Source organism: Heteronotia binoei, chromosome 3 (genome assembly GCF_032191835.1).
Source record: "Heteronotia binoei isolate CCM8104 ecotype False Entrance Well chromosome 3, APGP_CSIRO_Hbin_v1, whole genome shotgun sequence".
Lineage (NCBI taxonomy): Eukaryota > Metazoa > Chordata > Lepidosauria > Squamata > Gekkonidae > Heteronotia > Heteronotia binoei.
In genome coordinates, this window is record NC_083225.1 from 91,285,570 (window position 1) to 91,291,792 (window position 6,223).

A 6,223-nucleotide genomic window follows, 5' to 3' on the forward strand; every position below is an offset into this window, starting at 1 on the left:
CCTTACTACAGCAACAAGAAACAAAAATAGCTGATATGGGAAAAAGCCTAACAGAACAGAAAAAAACTATGGAAGAAACAGGCACTCGGGTGGAGGCACTTGAAGCCTGGCAACGCAGATACAATCTACGTGTCGTTGGAATGGAGGTACCTAACATTGGGGGGAAGGAACTAATTACTCATGTTGAGAATGTGTTCAGGAAAGAGTTAAAGATGCCAGGGGATTACCAGTTCGACATACGGGAGATACATAAATGGAGTCGCCCCCAACGTAATGGCCCCCCACTAACAATTTTGGTGGTTGTCTTTTTAAGAACAGTCAACAGAGATGAGGTTCTCCACGCCGCTAGAGCAATTGCCTCTGCCCCTGGAACTATTACCAAGATGACTATCTCTTCAGATTACAGTCCGGCAATATTAAAAAAACGGCTGGCTTATAAAGAAACAAAGAGAATGGCACGCGAGAGAAGCCTACAGTGCTTTGTTCGTTATCCTGCAGTGTGTATTATAATTAAAGACAGCATTAGGCACTCCTTCCAAACACCCCGCGCGGCGGAGGAATTCCTGCAGAAACTGCCTCTACCAGAGAAAGCTTTGCCCTCCCGGATGGACACTTAGCATTGCTGAAAGACTAGATGGCTGGGTAATAGTACGGAGCTTGTTGCAGATGGCGATGGTTAAGGAACAGCCTTGGTAGACCGGATCAAATTACAGCTGGTGTGAGGTGGGGGGGGGGAGGGAGTAAGTGTACTCAGCACTATATCTTTCTGTTGTGGACATATTGTAGAAGTGTTACATAATGAGGGAACAAGGGTAGTGCTTAGAATGTATTAAGAATCATTATGAGGAAATTAAGAAATAGAAATTTAAAAAAATATATATAAAAGAATAAAATATAAAAATTACCCACATATATATAAGTGAATAATACATTAGTACAGGCAGGGTTTGGAGGGGAAGGGGTATTTTTTTTTCCCTGTGTTTTTTCTTTTTTTTGTTTTCTTCTCTGTCTCTATAAATTATAGAATCATGTATAATGAATTAAAGTGATAGAGATATAAATAGGAATAATATGTTATAAGTATCTAGATACCCCTGAGAGTTAGGATACGGAGTGAGGTTCGAATTAAAGAGCACGTTTGACCTTTGGGAGCCTATAGTTTGGGTGAGGGTAAAGATGGGTGGTGGGTCACATGTGTCACATTTCGCTATACTGAGACAATGTTATAATTACAAGCTTATGTGCCCAAATGCTGAAATTATTATCTTTAAATGTTAGGGGAATGCGCTCCCCTAAAAAACGTGTAATGATAGCAGCCTTATCACAAATGGAAACTATAGATATTCGGATGTTCCAGGAAACGCATCTGGTCACAGGGGAAGAAAAATGGCTTAAGAGAAAACAAACAGACCAGGTATTCATGACAAGCTATTGCACTAACGCCAGAGGTGTGGCTATTGTGATAGGTGAGAAAGTTGGGTTTGTAAAAGAACATGTGGAGATAGATAAAGATGGGCGGTTTGTAATAGTAGAAGGGTATGCCCAAGGACAGAGGATCATCCTGATTAATGTATATGGGCCGAACGTGGAGGACCCAGTCATTTTTCATAAAATATTTGGATATTTGTTAGGAAAATCATATATGTTTCTCTATATGGCTGGTGATTTTAACGTAACCTTAGATCTAGCATTAGATCAAAGTAATAATATGAGTGCAGGACTTAGGAGTAATAGAAGAGCAATATTAAGTGCTATGAAGGAATTGAATTTAATAGATCCTTGGCGAGAAACCCATCAAAATATGAAAGCGTTTTCATATTACTCCCCAACTCACAACACGGCAAGTCGTATTGACTTTTTTTTGATTCCTAAAGTATTGAGAGGTATGGTAGAGAAGTGTGAGATTGTTCCCAGCTCCTTCTTAGATCATAATATGATTATATTGGAAATGGAAACCAACAAACAATTTAAGAGTCAGGCAATATGGCGGTTTAATAACCAGCTATTGAATGATGAACAATTCTGCTTACAATTTATAAGGGAACTACAACACTTTTGGGAGTTGAATGAAGGTACAGTATCAAGCTATATTACACTGTGGGAAGCCTTAAAGGTAACTATGAGAGGTTGGATTATTGCCTTCTCTGCTTTTAAAAGGAAAGAAGCAGCAAACAGAGAGGTAACTCTGGAGGCACAACTGAATAACCTTTGGGAAGTTATGTACCAAGCCCCAACTATTAATCAATATAGGAAGATTCAGCAGGTTAGTTTAGAGTTGAATACCCTCAGAACTTTTAAGGCATCAAGCATCTTGTTTAGCATGAAACAGACAAGGTGGGAATTAGCAGAGAAACCTAGTCGCATATTGGTGGCTCAGCTGAAAAAACAGATAGAAAGTAACTGGGTACCACAGATTACCGATGCACAAGGCCAGATTTATAAAACCCCTTTAACAATAGCAGAGCAGTTTCAAAAATATTATGCAGAGCTTTATAAAGCCCCATTACCAATAAATGAGCAGAATCTGAATCAATTTTTACAAAATTTAACAATCCCTAGACTTTCACAGGAACAACAACAAGTGCTGAACTCCCCAATTTCGTTGGCAGAAATTAAGTTTGCGATTAGCGCGTTGGCCCCAGGGACCTCCCCGGGGCCCGACGGGTTCACGACTAACCTGTACATAAAATTTAGTGATATACTAGCTCCAAAACTCCTTAAATTATACACATACTGGATTCATGTGAATCAACCTGGAAATCATCTGGGTGATGCATTAATAGCGCTTATTTTAAAACCAGGGAAAGAACCTTCAAAATGTACTAATTACAGACCAATCTCATTGTTGAATGTAGACTTAAAAATTGTTGCTACTATTCTGGCAACGAGGTTGCAAGGTGTTATCCCGACGCTGATTCATCACGACCAGGCAGGTTTTATTAAAAATAGGCAAGGTACTAATAATATTAGGTTAGTTACGGATTTGATTAGTTTATATAATGATACTCAGGAGCAAGTGGCAATCCTGTCCCTAGATGCTGAAAAAGCATTCGATCAAATTCCTAGGGATTATATGATAGCTATAATGGAACAAATGGCTATTCCAAATTATTTCATTAACTGGGTTCGGGTATTATATCATAACCCTACCTCGCGAATAAAAGTTAATGGTGCGATATCTAAGGTGATTTCATTGCAAAAGGGAGTGCGACAGGGCTGTCCGCTCTCACCACTTCTATTTGATCTTGCCCTAGAACCATTAGCCTTAGCAATTAGACAGAATGGGTTGATTCAGGGTTTTAAGTTTAGGGAATACCAATATAAAATCTTGCTATACGCAGATGACATTCTATTAATGCTTACTAACATAGAAAAGTCACTGCGGTTAACTATGGAAATTATAAACCAATTTGGTAAAGTGGCAGGGTATAAAATCAATTGGAGTAAATCAGAGCTATTGCAAATTGGTAAGGGAACCCCACTATCACAAGAAATTAGTGCGCAATTTCAAATTAAATCGGAAAGCTTAAAATACCTGGGTATACAGATCCCGAAGGATGTTAAGAAGTTTGTTCCAATTAACATGGAAAATATACTGTCTGCTGTGGAGATGGATTTGCAACGATGGGGGCAGCTACCACTGTCATTATGGGGCAGGATTAATGCTTTAAAAATGAATGTGTTCCCGCGTCTGTTTTATATAATTAGGGGTTTACATGTTGTAATTAATGCTTACTGGTTTAGGAGAATTGATAAGTTAATTAGAATGTTTCTATGGGGTGCAGGAAATGCGAAAATCTCTTTAAAAAGATTACAGATTCCGATTACAGAGGGCGGTTTTGGGCTTCCAGATTTACAGTTATATCACTGGACATATATGATATCTATGATTAAGCATTGGCGAACTGGATTACCTGAAACAAGTTGGGGTGAATTGGAAACTGCGGCTATTAATCCAATATTGGGTTGGCAAGCTCTGGGGTCTCAGTTTGTAAATAGGGACAATGAAATACCAATTGCAATCGTTGCAACTAGGACGGCCTGGGAAAGATTAAGCGTTAGATTACAGTTTGAAAGATTTTCACATGAAAAAATGACATTGTGGGACAATCCCTTAGTAAAAATTGGGGGTCAGAAAATTAAATGGAAGCAATGGATGTATGCCAGCATACTTACATTAGATCAAATTAAAAATTCTCAGGATGAGTTTTTAACTAATCAGGAATTTTTGCAGAAATTTAATTTGAAAAATAACCAGCTATGGTGTTATTATCAACTGAAACATTTATTAAGAGCGCAGTATGGACCAGATGCACTGGCTGCTCCAGAGTGTCCAGAGATGCTACAGGCTGTAATTGACAAAATACATGAACAGGATGGTCGAAAAAAGATTTATAATAAGCTGTTAATAAAAAATGTACATGAACTGGCTGAATTAAGACATAAATGGAATGTGGAGTTGAACAGTGCCTTATTGCCACAACAATGGAAAGCGATCTGTCAAAATGTAAAGAAAACGGCATTTGAATTAAGATTAATATTAATACATCAAAAGATCATTTTTAGAACTTACTGGACGCCGATGCGGCTATACAAACGTGGTATGAAACCGGATTCGAGATGTTGGCGCTGTAATAACTTAGAGGCAGACATAAAACATATGCTATATGAATGCCCAATATTATCAGAATTTTGGCATCAGATTACTCGATATGTTAAACGTGTGTTGAACCTACAGGGTCGGTTTCCCTTGACATTATATATTTTAAATTATGTTCCGGCACTGTGGGGGTTAACAAGAGAACAGAAAATGTTGTTATATCGGGCAATGATAACAGCTAAAAGAATTATTTTAAGACAATGGAAAGGCCCTTTTTCTGGCTCTTTGCTACAATGGAAAGATGAAATGTTACAACTGGCATGTCATGAAAAAGTATTTTGTGTACAAGGACAGGGGGCGAAATTCGAGCGAGTGTGGTCAGCTTTTGTAAATAGCATTTAGGATATGAGAAGGGTAACTAAAGGTCTACGAATGGCGAAATGCACGAGGTGTGGAGAAAAGTGACACGGGGTGTTGTATGTTGTATGTCTCAATATAGTGTAAAATAAATAAATAAATATTAAAAAAAAAGACCAACAATAAAAATTTCTTCAAATATATGAGAAGCAGGAAACCAGCCAGGGAGGCAGTGGGGCCCTTGGATGACCAAGGGATAAAAGGATTACTGAAGGAGGATAGGGAAATGGCTGAGAAGCTGAATGCATTTTTTGCCTCCATCTTCACTGTGAAAGATGAGAAGTGTTTGTGAAAGATGAGAAGTGTTTGCCCGCTCCAGAATCGCTAATTTTGGAAGGGGGGTTGAAAAACCTGAGTCAGATTGAGGTGACAAGAGAGGAGGTCCTACAACTGATAGATGAATTAAAAACGAGTAAGTCACCAGTTCCAGTTGGCATACATCCAAGAGTTCTGAAAGAACTCAAAGTTGAATTTGTAGCTCTCCTGACAAAAATATGTAATATTTCATTGAAATCTGCCTCCGTTCCTGAGGACTGGAAGGTAGCAAATGTCACCCCCATCTTTAAAAAAGGTTCCAGAGGAGATCCAGGAAATTACAGGCCAGTCAGTCTGACTTCAATACCGGGAAAGTTGGTAGAAACCATTATCAAGGACAGAATGAGTAGGCACAGTGATGAACACAAGTTATTGAGTAAGACTTAGCATGGGTTCTGTAAGGGAAGATCTTGCCTCACTAACCTGTTACAGTTCTTTGAGGGGTGAACAAACATGTGGACCAAGAGGACCCAATTGATGTTGTTTACCTTGACTTCCAGAAAGCTTTTGATAAAGTTCCTCATCAAAAGCTCCTTAGTAAGCTCGAGAATCATGGAGTAAAACTACAAGTCCTCTTGTAGATCAAAAACTGGCTAATTAATAGGAAACAGAGAGTATAAATGGGCAATCTTCGCAGTGGAAGATGGTAAGCAGTGGGGTGCCGCAGGGCTCAGTACTGGGTCCCATGCTCTTTAACTTGTTCATTAATGATCTGGAGTTGGGAGTAAGCAGTGAAGTGACTAAGTTTGCAGATGACACTAAATTGTTTAGGGTGGTAAGAACCAGAGAGGATTGTGAGGCACTCCAGAGGGATCTGTTGAGGCTGGGTGCGTGGGCATCAATGTGGCAGATGAGGTTCAATATGGCCAAGTGCAAAGTAATGCACATTGG